The 21,987-nt window shown below is 45.0% G+C and overlaps 1 pseudogene; it reads right to left on the reverse strand.

Moving 5' to 3' along the window:
• Positions 1-21,029: 21,029 nt before the first annotated feature.
• LOC126458688 (5S ribosomal RNA) lies at positions 21,030-21,147 on the reverse strand (annotated as a pseudogene).
• Between the last annotated feature and the right edge of the window lie 840 nt (positions 21,148-21,987).

Consider the following 21,987-nt stretch of genomic DNA (forward strand, 5'->3'; position numbering starts at 1 on the left):
CAGAAGTGTACCCATGGAGGCCAATCAGCTGTTGATAGTGCCTGCACACGCTGTACATGGTACGGAAACAACTGGTTCTCCCGTAGCACTCTCCATACAGTGACGTGGTCAACGTTACCTTGTACAGCAGCAACTTCTCTGACGCTGACATTAGGGTTATCGTCAACTGCACGAAGAATTGCCTCGTCCATTGCAGGTGTCCTCGTCGTTCTAGGTCTTCCCCAGTTGCGAGTCATAGGCTGGAATGCACCGTGCTCCCTAAGACGCCGATCAATTGCTTCGAACGTCTTCCTGTCGGGACACCTTCGTTCTGGAAATTTGTCTCGATACAAACGTACCGCGCCACGGCTATTGCCCCGTGCTAATCCATACATCAAATGGGCATCTGCCAACTCCGCATTTGTAAACATTGCGCTGACTGCAAAATCACGTTCGTGATGAACACTAACCTGTTGATGCTGCGTACTGATGTGCTTGATGCTAGTACTGTAGAGCAATGAGTCGCATGTCAACCCAAGCACCGAAGTCAACATTACCTTCCTTCAATTGGGCCAACTGGCGGTGAATCGAGGAAGTACAGTACATACTGACGAAACTAAAATGAGCTCTAACATGGAAATTAAGCGTTTCCGGACACATGTTCACATAACATCTTTTCTTTATTTGTGTGTGAGGAATGTTTCCTGAAAGTTTGGTCGTACCTTTTTGTAACACCCTGTATATATATAGGATGGTCAGAAACAGTCTCAAAATCATGTAATGGTGTTGCAGGATAGGTACTGCTGAGGATTAATTGTTAAGAAAGAATTTGATACGTTGCGCCGTTTCCGAGTTAATTAGCACTGAACTTAGCCAATCATACTGTTGCGCACCAATTCAATCGGTCGACAAGATACAATTAGTGTAAGTTGTTCTCATAGCGTAGATGACAGCGCTTGAGATTTCTCAACCTTTGGCTCAGGTTCTATCCTTACTACCTCCCCATGTCCAATGTTTGTATCGCTCTCTTGTTCGATTTTACGAACCCAAACGAACGTGTTTGGCGACACTGTCTCAGGAGGGCCGCTTGAATTTGCGCGCGCAACGGCCTGATTGCCTAACTTCAATGCTAATTAACTAGGAAATGACGCAAAGAATATTTTTCTTAACAACTGTTTCTCGGCACAACATACCCTGCAACATCCTTGCAGTTTTACTCTCCCAGGAAGTTTCATATTAGCGCACACGCCGTTGCAGAGTGAAAAACTCATTCTGGTTACAGTACCCGCTTTATAACACTCCTACTTCTATTTATTACTATGATTGTAGAGCTCCGTTATGAACGATATGTTGAGTTCTACCCACTACGAAGTCTTAAATCCAATCACAAAACTAGCCTGATATTACGTGGACTCTTATTTTTCCCATTTGGTGAGGATCCGGAACTGTATAGAATGTTTTCCGGAAAACATGCATTACATAACTTTCTCTCCCTCTGGATTTCAGGAACGAACAGAGCACTTCATACGGAACACTTGTAGTCATTTATCCCTGTTTTGAGGATGTTGATTAATTATACTTAGTCACTGAGATGATTAGCACGATCCCCAGCATCGTATTATACTGAAGAGCCAAAGAAACTGGTACAACTGCCTAATATCGAATATCGTGTGCCCCCCCCCCCCCCCTCCGAGCATGCAGAAGTGCCAGCAATTATGGACGTGTGGAGTGTCGCATTGTCCTGCTGAAATTGTCCAAGTCCGTCGAAATGCGCAATGGACATGAATGGATGCAGGTGATCGGACAGGATCCCTACATAGGGTCACCTGTCAGAGTCGTATCTAGGCGTTTCAGGGGTCCCACGTCACTCCAACTGCACAAGCCCCACACCATTACAGAATCTCCACTAGCTTGAACAGTCCTCTGCTGACATTCAGGGCCCATGGATTCATGAGGTTGTCTCCATACCCGTATACGTTCATCTGCTCGATACAATCTGGACCGAGACTCCTCCGACCAGGCAACATGTTTTGTCATCAACAGTCCACTGTCGGTGTTGACGAGCCCCGAGCCCGAGCTTTGTGTTGTGCAGTCATGAAGAGTACACGAGTGGGCCTTCGGCTCTGAAAGCCCATATCCATGACATTTCGTTGAATGATTTGCACGCTGACACTTGTTGATAGCCCAGCATTGAAATGTGCAGCAATATGCGGAAGGGCTTCACTTCTGTCACGTTGAACGATTCTCTTCACTCGTCGTTGGTCCCGTTCTTACAGGATCTTTTTCCGGCCTCAGCGATGTCGGAGATTTGATTCCTGGTATTCACGGTACACGCTTGAAATGGTCGTACGGGAAAATCCCCACTTCACCGCTACCTCGGAAATGCTGTGCCCCCCGCTCGTGCGCCAACTATAACACCTCGTTCACACTCACTTAAATCTTGATAAACTCCCATTGTAGCAGCAGTAACTGCGCCAGACACTTGTTGTCTTACATTGGCGTTGCCGACCGCAGCGCCGTATTCTACCTGTTTACATCTCTCTGTATTTGAATACACGTGCCTATACCAGTTTCTTTGGCTCTGCGGAATAAGATAACCAGTAGCGTATTAACCTTACCGCGCAATATATCATCCCTCTGTATCGATGTATATGGTGTGGAATTGGTATCAGATAGTCATGTGACTCTCCGTCGCTGACATAAGACATGACAGTGGAGTGGTGTGTACGTGCCATTTGGATCAACAGAATCAACGCGGTAAAATAAGTCGACATGGAGAGACCCAACATAATGCCTAAAAGTGCTGTCTGTCGTGTTTGGACGTTCGCATGACCACGCCATGAATAAAGTAGCCCGATTTCTTGTTGTATCAGTGGACTGTCCAACGCGATAACAAAGAATAATAAAGCACTCGCGGCAATGTAACACTTCATGAGAACAGTGGCCCTAAAAGGATCGCAACCCTCAGGGTTTGAGATGAGTGTCTTGGGAATGGGAACCGGTTTCAAACTTAACAGGAATTACCGCTGTCCGTGAACGTAGGCCCATCAACCAGTTTCCATAAAATATTAAGAAAACAATTTTAAAAAATATCTTATGGAAAAGTTAGCGATCATAAAATATTGTTCAAATACAATAAAAACAGTCTACGTCGCATACAACATTTTAATGTGAACATGGTGACCGATTGCGTTCTATGTCTGATCATCCTCAGACAGTTACTCTAAATGCAGTAACGTGAAAGTCATAAGAGGACACAAGAAGATTAACACAATAACAAATTATATAACTACAATGTAAGTAGAAGTACAGACGCCGTTGCTGATCGTTGGAGCTGGTGGCTTGGAACACGAATTACTATTGACTCGGGTGAGGAGCAACTGCTGCATCACGTTTTTTTTTTTCTTTTTCTTTATTGAATTTCGATAGCCCCCCTAGGGGGGCGGAGACGGACAGCAGCGTAATATGCCGCTCTACAGCCTACAGAAGAGTTAAAAACATAATGAGGATATATCAAAACAATAAGAACAGGCGATAAAACTGTGACTGTTTAAAACTGGAACAAGGTGAAAAGTTGCGAAGTGAAATTATAAAAACAAAGGGTCGGTGATGCTGATTAAAACACATAGTAATTAGACAGGCACAATTAAAAACACGGCGACAGTCTGGTTTCTGTTCGCAAGGGTTAAAAAACACACCTAGCGACAGTATGGTGTCTGTTCACAACACTTAAAAAGGGGACGCACAACACTGAACACTCACGTTAACACTGCACTACAGACTAGACACGAAGTCATATGTGTGTTGGGGGGGGTGGGGGGGTGGGAAAGACCTGGACAGATGAGGGGGGAAAAAGGGGGAAGAGCAGAGGAAAAGCAAAACAAGTGAGAGCCCATGGAGGGAGAGGACACAGAAAAGGGGAGGAGGGTAGGGCAGACGGGAGAAGGAGTGGTGAAGGCAGTGGAGGGGAAAGGAAAAGGACTCAGGGGAGAGAATGGAGTGAAACAGGGGGTAAGCAGAGAAAAAACGGGATGGAAGTGGGGTGAGGGAGCTCAGGAAAAGGACAGAGACAGGGAGGGGAGGTGAGGATCAGAGTTGATAGGAGGGATAAATAGAGGGAGAGAGGGTATCATTCGGGAGGGGAAGTTGACGGAAGCCACCTTGGGGATGGAGGGTGCAGAGGTGGAGGGTAGGGGGGACACAATGGTGAATGAGTGGCAGTGGATGGGGGGGGGGGGGGGGTTGGAGAGGAGAGGAGCAACCAGAGAATGGGGGGAAGGGGGGGGATCAAGTTGACAGGAGGTGTAAAGGACATGGATATGTTCGAGGAAAAGGAGCAGATGGGGAAAAGGAATCAGGTAATAGAGGATCTGTGTGGGGGACAGGAGGCATAAACAGAAGGTGAGGCGGAGTGCATGGCACTCGAGGATCTGGAGGAACTTATAGAATTTGGGGGGCAGATATCCAGGTGGGACTGACATAACAGAGGATGCAGTGGATTAAGGGTTTGAAGGTGTGGGGGATGGTAGAGGCGTTCAATCTCCATGTCCAGCCAGAGAGGAGTTTCAGGAGATGGAGTCAGTTGTGGGCCTAGGATTGGATAGAGTAGAGATGAGGGATCCAGGTGAGGTTACGGTCAATAGTGAATTCGAGATAGGTGAGGGTGAGAGAGAGTTGGACAGGATGGGTGCAGATGGTAAGGGAAAGTTCAAGAAGCCAGAAGGAGTGACTGGTACAACCTACGATGATTGCCTGGGTCTTGGAAGGATTGATTGGAAGTCACAGTGATTCTGGAGAAGATGTTGGGATTGTCGAAGGGTAGGAGCGAGGGCAAGGAAGGTGGTGTCATCAGCATAGTGCAGGAGGTGGACTGGAGGGGGGTGGTTGGGGCATATCTGCAGTGTACAGGAGGTAGAGGAGAGGGAAGAGGACAGAGCCCTGGGGCACACACACAGAGGGTTAGAAGGTGCAGGAATCAGTGTTATGGATGGTAATATAGGAGGGGTAGTGGGAGAGGAAGGAGGCAATCAGATGGACATAGTTGATAGGAAGGGCATAGGTCTCAAGTTTAAACAGGAAACCGGGAAGCCATACGTGGTCGTAGGCCTTTTCAAGGTCTAGTGAGACGAAAATGGTGGAGTGACTGGAATTAAGCTGGAGGGAGAGGAGATGGGTGAGGAGTAGGAGTTGGTCGTCGGCAGAGAAGGAAGGTAGAAAGCCACAATGGGTGTTGGGGAGGAGGTGGTGTCAGTGGTGATGGATTCACAGGGTAAGGATGGATTCCAAGAGCTTGCTGAACACCGAGGTGAGACATAGAGAGTGATAGGAAGAGGCATCAGATGGAGGCTTGTTAGGCTTCAGGAACATTAGGATATGGGAGTTTTTCCACAGTTTGGGGTAAAAGCTGGTGGCAAGGATCACGTTGTAGAGGGCAGCAGGGACTGCAAGGATGGAGGGAGGGCAGTGTTTGAGATGGCAGTAGGCAATGTGGTCGTGGCCAGGGACAGTGTTGTATTTAGTGTGAAGTGTGAGGCTGATGTTCTGTGTAGTGATGGGAGTGTTAAGTTCTGATGGTGGTGTGTGGCCCAAGTACTGGAAGCTAGGAGCAAGGGGAGGAATGGAGTTACCCATATGTTCGATGACATTGGGGAAGAGGGAATAATCAAACTGGGGATCTCTGGAATGGAAAAGACATCAAATAGGTGGGAGGAAAAGTGGTTCTCCTTAGTGAGGTTTTCAGGAAAAGGATGGTCATCAAGGAGGAGAGGGTACTGCAGGGTAGGGCAGTTCCCAGTAAAGAGATGGAAACCAGACCAATACTTGGGAGAGTTTATTGTGAGTGTGGCGTTGTGTTGTGTGTATGTCTGTCGCCAGGCATGACGTTTCTTCACAGTAAGCATGTTGTGGATGTGCTGTTGTAATTGCCGATGGTGGGTGAGTGCGTCCTGGTCATGAGTGTGAAGAAGGATCGGTAGAGGCGATGGCATTCATGAAGGAGGACAGCCTGTGGGGGCAGGGCTGGGCAGTTGGGTGGATGGCTCTGGTAGAGATATGGGTGGCTACAGCGTCAGTCAAGGTCTGATGGAGAAGGGCAGCGGTTCGAGAGATGTCATCAGGAGAGTGGAAGGTAGGGTCGTGGCTTTCCACCTGGGTGTGTATAGAGTCCCAGTTGGCATCCCAGTTGGCGTGGCAGTAATTGTGGACAAGTTTAGGAGAACTGTCAGGGCGAGGAACGGGGCAGGGATGGTGGATGGTGACCAGCAGAGATAGTGAGGAGGATGGGGCCATGGTGGCTGCCAATCAGGTCAAGGACTTCTGCGCTGATGCGCCCAAGGAGGTTGAGAGAGGCTAGGATCACGTCAGGAGTGGTGCAGGATTCGGGTTGGGTGAGGGGAACCAGGTCTCCGTGGAGGGTGGTGACAAACTGATGCCACCGCTGGAGTTCGGCAGGAGCACGGCTGTGGACACTGAGGTCTGTGGCAATCACATAGGTGAAGAAGGTGCGGTCAGTGTGGACCAGGAAATCGTATGGGATGGGGGTACGAGGGCGGATGTAGATGGTGGCACATGTGACGATAAGATTGGAGAAGAAGAGGCTGAGGGTCAGATGCTCGGCGGGATTGTTGAGGAGAGGCATGACGTGCAGTTGCCATCGCATAAAGAGCGACAGTTCAGTCCACTCTATCGAGCATTACGTCAGTGATAGCCAATGGCCGTGTAACACTATTAAATCAGTAAAAGTACAACTGAACAATGAAATATTGAGATCCAAACCACAGTCATATAAATATAACAATAGTCTTGCACAAAATATAAAAAAAGAAAATTTAGAGTAGCATAACAAAGAAATAAACCATTATCGTTCGATTTAGACCTATGGTGCCCTCTATGGGTCATTGTGTGTGACGTTGATTCAGCAGAGATGGCTCACGAGGTCGGACATCAGTAACCATAGTACCAGTATCAAGATCGATATGGTCCGATATCATGTCAAATATACGAAAATATGGCGTACGGTTTTTGACTAGGAACTTAGTCATAACTCTAAACAGAAGAGTTAATAAACAGATATTATAGGAACAGTACCAATGGCGCTAAAAATGTAAAGGAACTACCAAAGAACAATAATGCAATAAACCATTTACATCAAAATCAGGCACAATGTTCCCTCTGTGGGGACTTACAGGTAAGGTATGCTGATTAAAGAGGCTTAAGAGGGCGGTATGAAGACCGATGTATTCCAATTTCAAGTCATAGATGCAGAAGTATGCCTCACGATGTTTGATTCGGAACGTAATCGTAATTTAATACGATAGGAACAGTACCAAAGACGCTAAAAATATAAAGCAGGTACAAAATAACAACAACAAATACCGCACTGATATTAAAATTAGGCACATAGTACTCTTTGAGGGGACTTGCACGTAACACATGTAATGCAAAGATGGCTCAAACAAGACGCTACCAGTGATCATGGTAACAGCATAAAGGTCGATATGTTCAGGTACAGGTCACGGGTACAAAAGTATTCGCTCGTTATTACAACTTTGATTCAAAACCATATATACGTCACAAACAACAGAAACAATGCCGATGACGCTGTATAACAGACACACGGTACCATCTAGGAGGGTTTGTGTCTAACGTATGTCGAGCAGAGGGGCCTTGACATACGCTACACACAATCCTTGATAGAGGGAACCGTATGTGTGACATTCAGCATCAGTGGCATTCTTTCTATTCTATGTAATGTACCCAATATTTCTGCTGTATATAATAATATTATGCCATATAAACTGTTTTGAATTAAAGTTGTTATAACAAGCGAATACTTCTGTGCCTGTGACGTGTATCGGAACATTTTGATCTTTAAGCTGTTACCGTGGTTACTGATGGCGACTTGTCACAGCCTGTTTGCACTACAATGCTACGTGCACGCCCCGTCAGAGAGTACTTTTTGCCTAATTTTAATGTCAATAGCGTACTGTTTTACTCTTCTTTTGTAGTTCCTCTATATTTTTAGCGTCTGAAGTACGGCTCCTTTTGTATTAAAGTAAAATTACTTTCCGAGTCAAAATTTTAAACTTTACTTCAGTATCTTTGACATGAAATCGAGCATATCGATCTTCATACCGTTACTATGGTTAGTGACGGCGTCCTTATGAGGCGTCTCTGCTATACGTAAGTTACGCACAAGCTCCCTAGAGGGCACTATGGGTCTAATTTGAATTTTAATGGTTCATTTCTCTATTACACTCATTTTACCTTGTCTATTGTTATATTTTACACAAGCCTAAGTATATATTTAAATGACTGTGGTAGTGACCTAAATATTTCAATACACGACTGTAATTTTACTGATTTTAATCGTATTTCAAGGCCATTGGCTATCACTGACGTAATGTTGGAGACGGTGGGCGGAGCACTCGCGATTTATACGACAGCAACTGCACGTCGTGCAGCAGTTGGTCTTTACCGCAGCCTATAGAAGATCGTGTTCCGCGCTACCAGCTCCAGCAGTCAGCGGTGGTATCTGCTTTTCTACTTACATTGTAGTTCTAGTTTTTTTCTTTATCTTCAAAACGAAGTCTTTCGTGACAGCACTGTTTATAAAACGTTCTCGAACTTCTTGCCGCATCAGTTCAGTGTAAACCTTCGAGCTTCAGGAGCGAGTGCTTGTCAAAACTCTTGTTGTGTGATCTTATATACCCCATATACGGCTTCTGATTGGTCGGTAATTAAGTAACACTGTCGCAGATAGTGTCAACGTCTGCACTGGATGCGCCACCGCTCCCACTGTAGTGTGAACATTGCCACGCATATCTCTGGCTCTTCTCTAGATCGGGAGCTCGCTTCCGTGCACCGCTAAGATAATATCCGCTGTCGTGGTTGAAGATCTTCGGATACATTCTTATTTTTGTAGCCCCTTTAATTACAGCATCCCAGTATGTAGGAACCTGGGACAAAAGCTTTGTTTCGTCAAACAGTATTTTATGTTTGTTTGTGAGGCCGTAATCAGTAACTGCAGATTTCTCCCGTTCTCCGTGTTCTGCACGGCGATCGGAAAAGGTGCGGATCGACCGACCGATGTAATTGCTTCCGTACTCACAACAGATGTAAATCCCAAGGGTTCTGACGCCGAGACTGTCCTTAGGAGGGCGCAGCATCTCCTTTATCTTCTTAAGACGTCGGAAAATAGCTTTATATCTACATCCAGCAAAATAGCTAGAGTCCTAGCAAGACGAAATATAAGATCAACAGGGTGGTCCATTGATCGTGACCGGGCCAAATATCTTACGAAATAAGCGCCAAACGAAAAAACTACGAAGAACGAAACTTGTCTAGCTTGAAGGGGAAACCAGATGGCGCTATGGTTGGCCCGCTAGATGGCGCTGCCATAGGTCAAACGGATATCAACTGCGTTTTTTAAAACAGGACTCCCCATTTTTATTACATATTCGTGTAGTACGTAAAGATATATGAATGTTTTAGTTGGACCACTTTTTTCGCTTTGTGATAGATGGCGCTGTAATAGTCACAAATATATGGCTCACAATTTTAGACGAACAGTTGCTAACAGGTAAGTTTTTTTTAAATTAAAATACAGAACGTACGTAAGTTTGAACATTTTATTTTGGTTGTTCCAATGTGATACATGTACCTTTGTGAAATTATCATTTCTGAGAACGCATGCTGTTACAGCGTGATTACCTGTAAATACCACATTAATGCAATAAATGCTCAAAATGATGTCTCTCAACCTCAATGCATTTGGCAATACGTGTAACGACATTCCTCTCAACAGCGAGTAGTTCGCCTTCCGTAATATTCGCACATGCATTAGCAATGCGCTGACGCATGTTGTCAAGCGTTGTCGGTGGATTACGATAGCAAATATCCATCAACTTTCCCCACAGAAAGAAATCTGGGGACGTCAGGTCCGGTGGCGACCAATCCACCTGTCATGAAATATGCTTTTCAATACCGCTTCAACCGCACGCGATCTATGTGCCGGATATCCATCATGTTGGAAGTACATCGCCATTCTGCCATGCAGTGAAACATCTTGTAGTAACATCGGTAGAACATTACGTAGGAAATCAGCATACATTGCACCATTTAGATTTCCATCGATAAAACGGGGCCAATTATCCTTCCTCCCATAATGCCGCATCATACATTAACCTACCAAGGTCGCTGATGTTCCACTTGTCGCAGCCATCGTGAATTTTTCGTTGCCCAATAGCGCATATTATGCCGGTTTACGTTATCGCTGTTGGTGAATAACGCTTACGTCACTAAATAGAAAAAAAACTGTCATCGTCCGGTAATTTCTCTTATGCCCAGTGGCAGAACTGTACACGACGTTCAAAGTCGTCGCCATGCAATTCCTGGTGCATAGAAATATGGTACGGGTGCAATCGATGTTGATGTAGCATTTTCAACACCGAACTTTTTGAGATTCCCGATTCTCACGCAATTCGTCTGCTACTGATGTGCGGATTAGCTGCGACAGCAGCTAAAACACCTACTTGGGCATCATCATTTGTTGCAGGTCGTGGTTGACGTTACACATGTGGTTGGACACGTCCTGTTTCCTTAAATAACGTAACTATCCGGCAAACGGTCCGGACACTTGGATGATGTCGTCCAGGATACCGAGCAGCATACATAGCACACGTCCGTTGGGCATTTTGATCATAATAGCCATACATCAACACGATATCGACTTTTTCCGCAATTGGTAAACGGTCCATTTTAACACGATTAATGTATCACGAAGCAAATACCGTCCGCACTGGCGGAATGTTACGTGATACCACATAGTTATACGTTTGTGACTATTACAGCGCCATCTACCACAAAGCGAAAAAAGTGGTCCAACTAAAACGTTCATATTTATTTACGTACTACACGAATATGTAATAAAAATGGGGGTTCCTATTTAAAAAAAAACGCAGTTGATATCCGTTTGAACTGTGGCAGCGCCATCTAGCGGGCCAACCATAGCGCCATCTGGTTTTCCCCCTCCAAGCTGGACGAGTTTCGTTCTTTGTAGTTTTTTCGTTTGATGCTTATTTCGTGAGACATTTGGCCCGGTCACATCAATGGACCACCCTGTATTTTCCGACCTCAGAAGATAAAGGAGATGCTAGGCCTTCTTGAGGACAGTCTCGGTCTCAGGATCCATGGGATTTACAACATCCCTTTTCAGTGCAGAACCAATTTCATCGGTCAGTCTATCTGCACCGATACCAACCACTTTGTAGAGCACCAGTAGCATATTAAAAATGGTTCAGGTGGAAGGTGGTTGCTGTGATGTTTATGGGTGTGTTTATTGTACCATAAAGTGGGCCCACTCATTCAAATTACCATGTACCTAAACAAAGATGTTTATTTCAACATTTTCAGTGACCTTCCTCCCACATCTTCATGATCAATACGCTATAAACTACTAGTCTTCCAATACTTTGACGGCCCTGTTCACAGGCTGCTTGCATGCATTCCTGGTTTTATAAACTCTTCGGCACACGTCGCATCTCGAGTCACACGCTGAATCGCCCAATCTTAACTCCCTATTAGAAACGGTTTGTGAAAGGTATCAACATCCCTGCAATTCGGTTGCTTTGTGTATATGGGTTCTAATCGTCAAGGAGAGGCTTCTGCTGTATGTGACATAGCTAAAGAAATTTGTGAAGTCTTTTCCTTCGTCAAATTTAGATCATTATCAGGGACACAAGCGGTGTAAATATTTGTCCGGTGTCCTTCATAGTTCTCTGTAGCCTGTTTGGTAGCTCTGTCAACTACAGAGGACATACAATTTGTACAATCTGCATACCGGTTGTTAGATAGCGAAATGTAAGGATCTTTTTTAATTTTTTTAATTACGTTCCCCAGTGATGTGTGGTGGGTCATCCCCACCAGGTTTTTAAGACGATTCTGGTTATAAATATTGTGATCTCAATTTCCATCAGTGAACTCTGATGCAAAACTTAACCTCCAAGAGTTATTGTGACGCTTTTTGTGAATTTAACACTTTTCCAGAGGCACTGAATGTGTATCTGGTCTGCAGGTGGTGCTGCTGCTGCTGATGCTGGTGCTGGTGATGTAATGGCGCCCTGACACTATGTGGATTGTCCTGTGCCTGCCATTAGTGCAGCTGGTCGCCCTTCTGCACAGTGGGAGACCTGGTGTCGTCAGCCAGCTGCTGGACGCTGCCATCGATGCCGACTGGATCTCTGCGGCTGTCCCTGCTGATGAAGAGATGAGCAGACCAAGACGTATCAAGTCATATTTCATCGTTCCGGGCAATGACTCTAAACCTTGTCCAGAAGGGACCATTGAGGACAGGACAAAGCGCTGCACAGAGACCTTGGAAGTGAACAAAAACAGACAGACCGCCTTTATGGTCGATTATCTGAACACTAAATATGCAAATGGTACCAAGGCTACAATGGGACACAACTGAGCAACCTGACAGAAGCCCATGGCATGCACACCGTAAAAAAAATTTAATCTCTCTCCCCCCCACCCCCCCCCCCCCCCACCCCCAGGAGACACCACATCAATAGCGACAAACACAGCCCCAAGCGCTGATAATGACCTCAGTTCTGTGGGGAAAAAGCCGAACAAGTTTCTTTAGGTGCGGCAAATATAGTGTAAGTTACTCACTGACTGATGAATAGCTCCCTTGGAACTACCAAACTGCAGGTATGCTGATATGTCACCTGCTATTCCAAGTAGATCCAGACATTTTCTGTTCGGTATGGGTGAATTTGCTGGCCAGCCGAGGTGAGACAGGGTGCCTGAGTGTTCGTCAATCTAGAGACATATGCGTCCAGTACTGTAAACAGGGCTGTTGAAATCCTGGAAGACAGAAGTGTCGACATCATAATCATGAAGATGTAGAAAAAAAAGGGTAAAACTAGGTCACCAATAAATCTGAAACCAACATCCTGGTACATTTCTATGGTAATCTGAATAAGTGCACTCAAGACACGACACGAAAGACGCCCCCAAAACATCGTACAATTACCTCCGACCTGAACCACACCATCAACTTACTATGGGCTAAGTGCCTCATAGGGCCATTGGTGCTCTTGGTGCCTCATCTGACCAGAAAAAGAGCAAGATCGTGATTCGTTGGACCACACTACACACCTTCAGTCAGCTAATGCCCAGTTTCTGTGTAGCTTGGCCTACTGAAGACATGCAGCTATATGTACTAGTGTGAGCAATGCCCTCTTTCGAGGTACTAGGCTGCCAGTGTGTATTGCTTCCAGCTTCCTTAACGATGTTGGCTTAGAAACTGGTTCAGATGGACCCTCATTCACTGACAGCAGCAATCCCTTTCGGGTTTAAAACAGATTGTTGCAGACAACAAGTGGCGCCTCTGGTTCCTGTCGGCTACGCTCTTTTTGCGACCACATTTCTTATGCCGTATTACATGTTTGCGATTGATACACGATTCCTTGCAGATGTGTTGGAGAGCCCACTTTGATACACCAACAAAACGATCATCTTCATTCACTGTGTGGTCATGGAAACGCCCAAACACGGTAGCTCTTTTCGGGCCTTCTGTCACATCTCCACGTAGTCATTTTACAGCGCTGGTCCTAAACAACTGTTCCGCACATGCACTACGGTGCGGCTTGCGTCAGTTTGGAGGTTCACATGAGCGCCTGGTACCAGTTGTACACAGTCTCCCAAGCGACTAATGAGCTCTCTTAAGAGGTGACGAACATTTTGCCCAGTGGGCTAATCTACAGAGTATTGCGGGTATCAGTGCAGATATTGTGACAAACACGTCACATAATTTACTACCTGATGTTTTTTGCATGGCCATAACTGCACCACTAAGCGGACGATGCCTGCCAGCACAGACTAACAGCTTCTGTTCATGCATCCTCACTTTAACCCCTGACCTGTTCCCCAGGGGAAAAAATCATTATTAATGGCTTTGTGTTGCCACATGTACTTAGAGATACTAACCAACCTAAAAACATACTACTCCTAATAGCACAATTGTTAGTCTGCAAGTGAAGTAAACACTGATCTATTGTTGCTCGGTACACTGTCCTCAATCACCAATAAAAACATCTTCACTTACGCCCCCTGACACCGTCTATACGGTGATTAGTATGGCTTAATCACTGTAGTCTTAAATATAGTCCTTTGAAGCACAAATTGTTGCCTCAATATGTTATTGTGTCATATTTTTTTTCGACTCGTAAAAATTGTTGGAAGCGCTACTAGTGAAGCTTTGTATCGTAAAATAGTTTGATCCTGCATAATTAATATCTGTCACGAAGCCAAAAGATTACGTTGAGTTAGTAGGACCTTGTGTCGTAAATAGTGATCTATGCATTTCTTGGAACGAAATACAGCAACTTCAGTAATGTGTTGTCTACCATGGAGAATAAAAAAAAAGTTCAGTTTTGTTATAGTGGTCAGATCTTGTAAACCAGTTGATCGTCATACAGTTATGGAAGTACAATAACGACCTTTGGAAATAGTGTTTTCTGTGCCTCAAGGATCACTAAAACGTTTTTTGATCGCAAGTTGAGTATAAAATTGGAGCTGTTTTAGAATCTACAACATGACGTGTTCCGTTGATAATCAAAGGAGAGTTAATGAAGTTGTCCTCATTTGGGTCTGAATAAACCAGTGCTTTATTAGCTATGATCCTATTGAAGATTGTAATATCTTTATATCTTTTTTATGTTCATGGACGGTTTGCAAGAGGCATCAAAATAGTTATAAACTCGGATCTAAAAAAAAAAAAAAAAAAAAAAAAAAAAAAAAACTGTTCTTGTAAGTTTCTTCTTGTAGTTTTATACAATACAGGGCTCACTTCTGCAAAGATGTTGACTATATCATGGTATCACAGTTTAAGAACAAAACAACTCATACATACAGACTGTCACATGTTTACAAGTCTAGTTTGACAAGGATGGTCTTATAATAGCAACCATCCCGACACTTGCCAGAATTAATTTAGGAAACCCACGTGAAACAGAGATCAGGATGGCCGAACAGAAACTGTGGACTGCATCCCATCGAATACGAGGCCCATTTGTTTGTAACGCGTAGCCTCATTCAGCTTATCCCTAGTGTACATTACTGCTTTGTAAAAAAAGTTATTTAATAATGCGAAAAAGCTTGTGCTAGACGAACTGCTCAGATACAAAGTTTATGGCGTCCACTGAGCTTCTGACATACACCTGTGAGCGTCATTCACTTCTGAGTACCGATCACCGCACACACCATAAACACATTATTTCCTGATGTAACACCAGGTATACAAACTGTCAGTTGAGATCAGTATCATGGCGATGACTTGCTGATTTTGTGTACCGCAACTTACCATTTGCTTGTCTGAAAAAAAATGAGCCACTGTCCCTCCATAATGAGTGACATGTCGTGAAGTCAGAAAGGAGAGGCACCTTTCTTCAGATGTTTCAACACATCTGTTGCACTCTCCAGTCAGGCAGATTATTATTTGCTCTGTACTCAAGTAACACTCCAATACAGACCAAATGGTTTCTGAACAGTTTTAGAGTAAACTGTTAGTATTTCACGTACGTAATTTGTTGCATCCTCAACAGCACCTATGCGATCATTCAGTTTTGTACCATCCAAAAGAGAACTGTATAAATCTTACCAGAGATTCAATAAATCAAATCCAGACAAAAGCCGTTATAAAATGTTGTATGTTCGTTCCCCCAAAAATTTCCTACGTTCTTTTTCACATAACAACTTCTCCAATACCAATCACAAAAATTCCTTACATAAGTGTCTAGAGACCCAACCGCCACCATCGTCACCGTGAAAAATCCACATCGCCAACTTCATCGCATTCGTAACGTTAAGGGAGAGTTTTTCCCAAAACTGCTCTGTAATCTAATTAATAACGCACTATCCAAATTAATTAAAATTATTAGTGACACATGAATTCGTGGATATAACTGTATCACACACCAATGATTGCGAATCTAATAGGTAACTGCCAGTTTCATTTCTTCGGTATAGGAGATATGTTTTTCTGTAAAGTGGATCTACTGACAGTCTCTGTGAGAGTTAAGGACACAGGAGTACATGGCAAACAAATCGTAAAACTGCTCTTAGCTGAAAGGCTGTGGTCTATGTCAGGTGCAAGGGACAGACGGGCGCTGTTAGGGTCAGTGTACAACATTCTGATAAGTCTGACAGAGGGCTGAAGAAGGAATTCGGTACGTTGTAAACTTCCATTTTGCACAGCAGCGCAAAGAATTCTCTCAAAATACGCGGCCGGAAAAAAAATTGGCATGCCTGGAAAGACGAAGTCGATTTTGATCCTATGGCGGCAGAAGCCACCTGGGGGAAAGTACACTCCTGGAAATTGAAATAAGAACACCGTGAATTCATTGTCCCAGGAAGGGGAAACTTTATTGACACATTCCTGGGGTCAGATACATCACATGATCACACTGACAGAACCACAGGCACATAGACACAGGCAACAGAGCATGCACAATGTCGGCACTAGTACAGTGTATATCCACCTTTCGCAGCAATGCAGGCTGCTATTCTCCCATGGAGACGATCGTAGAGATGCTGGATGTAGTCCTGTGGAACGGCTTGCCATGCAATTTGCACCTGGCGCCCCAGTTGGACCAGCGTTCGTGCTGGACGTGCAGACCGCGTGAGACGACGCTTCATCCAGTCCCAAACATGCTCAATGGGGGACAGATCCGGAGATCTTGCTGGCCAGGGTAGTTGACTTACACCTTCTAGAGCACGTTGGGTGGCACGGGATACATGCGGACGTGCATTGTCCTGTTGGAACAGCAAGTTCCCTTGCCGGTCTAGGAATGGTAGAACGATGGGTTCGATGACGGTTTCGATGTACCGTGCACTATTCAGTGTCCCCTCGACGATCACCAGTGGTGTACGGCCAGTGTAGGAGATCGCTCCCCACACCATGATGCCGGGTGTTGGCCCTGTGTGCCTCGGTCGTATGTAGTGCTGATTGTGGCGCTCACCTGCACGGCGCCAAACACGCATACGACCATCATTGACACCAAGGCAGAAGCGACTCTCATCGCTGAAGACGACACGTCTCCATTCGTCCCTCCATTCACGTCTGTCGCGACACCACTGGAGGCGGGCTGCACGATGTTGGGGCGTGAGCGGAAGACGGCCTAACGGTGTGCGGGACCGTAGCCCAGCTTCATGGAGACGGTTGTGAATGGTCCTCGCCGATACCCCAGGAGCAACAGTGTCCCTAATTTGCTGGGAAGTGGCGGTGCGGTCCCCTACGGCACTGCGTAGGATCCTACGGTCTTGGCGTGCATCCGTGCGTCGCTGCGGTCCGGTCCCAGGTCGACGGGCACGTGCACCTTCCGCCGACCACTGGCGACAACATCGATGTACTGTGGAGACCTCACGCCCCACGTGTTGAGCAATTCGGCGGTACGTCCACCCGGCCTCCCGCATGCCCACTATACGCCCTCGCTCAAAGTCCGTCAACTGCACATACGGTTCACGTCCACGCTGTCGCGGCATGCTACCAATGTTAAAGACTGCGATGGAGCTCCGTATGCCACGGCAAACTGGCTGACACTGACGGCGGCGGTGCACAAATGCTGCGCAGCTAGCGCCATTCGACGGCCAACACCGCGGTTCCTGGTGTGTCCGCTGTGCCGTGCGTGTGATCATTGCTTGTACAGCCCTCTCGCAGTGTCCGGAGCAAGTATGGTGGGTCTGACACACCGGTGTCAATGTGTTCTTTTTTCCATTTCCAGGAGTGTAGATGTACTGACAGTGGTTTCAACGCTCTCTGCCAAACAATAGCGTAGTGGCGTAGCTAGCAGGGCGCCATTTGTGTCTGCCCTTTAATAGGGAATACTCACAGCCAGAAGGTTTAGTGTGATGCAGAGGTGTGAAACATGCAGGCAGCCATGCCACGGACGTGCACCCATGCTACCTATATCCAAATGAGCGAGTTTGGAAGGAGTCAGATTGTGGCCCTCCGAGTGGCGGGATGGTTCTTTCGGAGAATCACCACGTGTATTGGACTGGACAGTATTCGCCATCTGCACAATCCACTAGACTCTAGAATCAACGCCTGCCTGCAATGCCCCCTGTGGAAGAAGCTATACCATGTACAAGGAGTACGGGTGTTTCAGCGTTGGTCGATCTCTGGTACCTTAGAACCGCTTGTGCTATTGATCTGTAAATGTAATCATTTCACCTACTCCACATGCACTGTTGCAACAATAAACCTTGAGTGAATAGGGAACCTCTAAAAGATTGTACTAATTGTTTCTAGCTGTGTAGACACAGATCTGCAAGGGGATGAGAAACAAGATGCACCCAGAGCGAGGAGAATCTGTTGGACTCAAAGGAGGTCAGCAGTAGCAATGTTTAAATGGTTTAAGAAAGTCGCATGTTAGTTCAACAGAATTAGTTTTGTAGTGGGAAGGAAGATTAGCAATTCTGTACGTGCAACCACTGTCATTTGTTGAAACGTGAAGTCACTTTGACGGTGGGAGAGGTTCTGCTTTCTGCTCCACTGTAAGAGAGAAATGTGTATCATTGGTTAATCGCAGCAGGTTCCTTAGGAAAAGAGAGACTGTTGCTAATGCTATAAATTTTCCATTGGTCAAACCTCGAAAAGTCTACTGCGTTTACCGTCTGTCTGGTGCTGGTAGAGCCAGCAAGATTTTGAGGAGGAGAGCAGATGCACACTTCATCTCAAATCTCCATGAAGGGAACACTTGGGCTTCAGTCTGCAGTCTTAGAATTGCAGAGAGGGAGAGCTTCGTCCTAGAGCTGACTGAACTGATAACTCTACAGCCATCCTCTGCTCCTTAATTTTAGAGCAATGGTAAGCAAGACCTGTATTTGTGTGCGTCCTCACGAGCGGACTGCGGAATCTTAAGTTGCAAGTTAGTGCCTTGTTTTTCTCAATTGACTCATGCAGTCAGTTAGTTAAACTCAGCATTCACTTAGGCGAGGAAATGGTGCTTGAAAGTATCTTCCTTGGTCTGTTCTCTAATCTGTTGCTATTTCAGCAATCATTGGCGGTTTACGTGAACCTAGCTAATAGTATCACTTCGTTTCCAAATCCACCCATGATTATCATATACCTTCAGCAATTCATTTGAACATTGCACGCTTTATAATCGTTTGTGTTGCCTGTTCAATTACTGGAAACAAATTAACCTTGGTAATAAACAATATAGTATTGTAACCTTTGGTTTCAGTTCATAGGTCAATGGAACACCCTTTCACATTTTCTCTTCGTAACTCATGGTACCCACATTCGTGTTTAATTGCACCACCGCTGTTTAAATTCAAATGTTTACTAGTTTCCATTGCGTGACTTCTTCATATCAATGCGGAGGGGTCTGTTCACAGTATAGGCCACAGGATTCAGATCTTGTTAGCGTCTTAGGGATATGCTCAACCACAGTCTCACAGTATTATCGTGGTTTTATCTTCGAAAAATTTGCTTTTATTTAAGTACTAGTGTCTGTCACATCTTCGGACAAGTAGTACAAAGTATCTAGGACGGACGGCCTGTCTGTAATAAATTATATACGCAAACACATCTCGTGACTCATTCCGTATATTAGTAAAACCATATAAAAATCCCTACTCTAGTTGCTGAGATTAGCGTTCACATACAGAGAAAAACCGAGGGAGGAGGCTATAATTTATAAAATGTAGAGGCACTGCAAAAACTTTCTTGTGGGTGAATGGCCTGGTTCAAGTCTTTCAATTGCACGCAACTTCGGCGACTTCCATGTTCCTAATCTACCCCAGTTATCCAACTGGGAAAAGGGGACATACATTTTAACGTGAAATACGAGCGACATGTCGTTTCTGGAGAAACTTCACGTCATCAGGTGGCTGCTGTGGTAAAGGCCAGACCACAAAAACCATGGTCGATTGCGTCCTTTCCCAGGCACACATTTTATCACCAGAAACAATATGTGTACACATAAAAGGTTTGTATAGATTACAAAGCTCCTGCTCTCGTTATTAATGTCTGTTCCTGTTTTTACATTAATTTTCCACCTATTGGATTATCTGACTCTAGGGTAGGAGCCTTAAATAGAGAACACGCTTCATTACGAAATAATCCCGACCATTTGCCTAATACGAATATGTCTCTCTTTTACTTTTCAAATATTAAAGTTACTCAATTAAAGAATGAATTACGTCACCCTGAAATAAAACCAGTACAAGACAGAATACTTTCTCTTATTGTTCCCTTGCACATAACACACTTCCCTAACAATGACTACACTCATCCAGTCTCGTTCAACAGATATGTTCAGTCACATTGCTACAGTGCGTTTCCACATTAATTAAACAGGTAATCACTGACCATGGAAGCCTTTTCATTCTACACTCTACTATCAATATGTTTCTGCACAACAAGTGTTGACTCTCAGACACGACATAGTATCAACGGGAAATCTTTTGGTTAATCCCTCGTCCCCTTCTGCAAAATAAGTGAATTACTAAAATACTTTTCGTCTACAAACCAACGTAACACTTTGTACTATTAATTCTGCTTTCCATCAAATTCTTCCTACTACTTATCCTTGCTGTAGCTTCAAAAGTTCCATAAACCAGCTATAAGTAAAGAAAACAATATAGATACGTTATGATATCAAAGACGCAGTCCTCCTTGCAAGATACAGTCATAGACAAACAACAACAATAACAACGAACCAGAAATTTTGATCCAGCAACAAAATCACTAAAAAAAAAAAGCACAGGAATAGTTACTACCTTCAATACTTCCAGTCGATGAGTTTTACTGTATATTGTCACATTTATAGGCACATAAGCACTCCGTCTTCAGGCCACAAGTGGCCCATCGGGACCATCCGACCGCCGTGTCATCCTCAGTTCAGGATGCGGATAGGAGGGGCCTGTGGTCAGCACGCCGCTCTCCCGGTCGTTACGATGGTTTTCTTTGACCGGAGCTGCTACTATTCGGTCGAGTAGCTCCTCAGTTGGCATCATGAGGCTGAGTGCACCACGAAAAATGGCAACAGCACGTGGCGGCCCGGATGGTCACCCAACCAAGTGCTGGCCACTCCCGACAGCGTTTAACTTCGGTGATCCCACGGGAACCGGTGTATACACTGCGGTAAGGCCGTAGCCGGTATAAACACAGAGATTGAAATAAAAATTATTCATGTCTCAAGAGGAAACAACATGCCATCATCAGGTATAGTACGAACGACAGTTCAAGACTGTTACTTAGTATAACGTAAAGAATTAGATACATATTTATAACGTAAAGAATTAGTTCAAGGTTTCTTTTGTGTAAGTCATGTAAAACAGGAAGCAAATGTGGCAACTGCATTTGAAAACCACCAAGAAATACAATTAATACAAATTGGAGGCCAATCTCTGGAAACAAGACACAAACACACTTATACGGTGTGTTACAAAAAGGTACGGCCAAACTTTCAGGAAACATTCCTCACAGACAAAGAAAGAAAATATGTTATGTGGACATATGTCCGGAAACGCTTACTTTCCAAGTTAGAGCTCATTTTATTACTTCTCTTCAAATCACACTAATCATGGAATGGTACCGAGCGGGGTGGCGCAGTGGTTAGACACTGGACTCGCATTCGGGAGGACGACGGTTCAATCCCGCGTCCGGCCATCCTGATTTAGGTTTTCCGTGATTTCCCTAAATCGCTCCAGGCAAATGCCGGGATGGTTCCTCTGAAAGGGCACGGCCGACTTCCTTCCCCATCCTTCCCTAATCCGATGAGACCGATGACCACGCTGTCTGGTCTCCTTCCCCAAACCAACCAACCAACCAACCAATCATGGAATGGAAACACACAACAACAGAACATACCAGCGTGACTTCAAACTACAGGAAATGTTCAAAATGTCCTCCGTTAGCGAGGATACATGCATCCACCCTCCGTCGCATGGAATCCCTGATGCGCTGATGCAGCCCTGGAGAATGGCGTATTTTAT

The sequence above is a fragment of the Schistocerca serialis genome, chromosome 2 (assembly GCF_023864345.2).
Source record: "Schistocerca serialis cubense isolate TAMUIC-IGC-003099 chromosome 2, iqSchSeri2.2, whole genome shotgun sequence".
In the NCBI taxonomy this organism is placed as follows: Eukaryota; Metazoa; Arthropoda; class Insecta; order Orthoptera; family Acrididae; genus Schistocerca; species Schistocerca serialis.